A 903-nucleotide genomic window follows, 5' to 3' on the forward strand; every position below is an offset into this window, starting at 1 on the left:
TACTGCTTAAATGGTGAAGTCCAAACTCCTTAGTCCGGCATTCATGACCCTGTAAGGCTCAACTATGATATACCTCTCCAAAAAGCTCACTGTAAGTTAAGTTAATACTCTGGCCAAATGATCTATAAGTTAAATTCTGAATAGACCACAGCATCTCCCACCTAGTTTCTCTTGCTTATGCTGTTCTTTCTCCCTGGAATGCCTCATTTACCCTGTTTACTTCCGCAAGACCCACCCAGGTATTAAGGTCTAGTGGAAACCCTCTATCCTCTAGGAAGGCTTTTCATACAACGCAGATAATTCTTTTCTCTCACTCTCCTCCGGCATTTAACACAAGCTACCGTACTAGAAGTTACCCTTTAGGTAGAGGCCTCCATACCTCTCAAGCGGGAACCTGTTAGTTTGTAAATTTTTAGCACCCTCAACTGTTCCCGACCCAGTGCCTTGTACACCGAGAGTTTGACAGCTGTTGGCAATCATGACCACCTTAGTCTGAAGTAGCTAACCCATCCCCCTACCGGTAGGCACCTGGGCCGGCTTCCTCACCGAAGCCCCTATGATGCACGAGGGAAGGGGGACGACTTCAACGCGAAGGATGGTTCACCCCCTGTGAGGTCAACAGCAGTGGAAGGAATGCTGTGTGAAGTCTGATTTAAATGCAGTAAGAGTGCCAAGGCGGTGACGCTCAGACTAAGATCGGACGGGGAAACGGTTTTTGATCACCTCGCGCACCGTTTCTCCGACGGCTGCAAAACAGAAACAGCCCGCGTGCCCCGCTGGCCGGGGGGGGGGGCTTCAATTTCCTTGCCCCTGATTGGCTCTCTGGAGCCGCCGCCTCCGGTGATTGGCCACTGCCGCGAGGGACGTCGGCCCGCACGCGGCGGGCGCCCTCCGAGCCTGAGG

This window comes from Vicugna pacos, unplaced genomic scaffold (assembly GCF_048564905.1).
Source record: "Vicugna pacos unplaced genomic scaffold, VicPac4 scaffold_21, whole genome shotgun sequence".
Taxonomy (NCBI): domain Eukaryota; kingdom Metazoa; phylum Chordata; class Mammalia; order Artiodactyla; family Camelidae; genus Vicugna; species Vicugna pacos.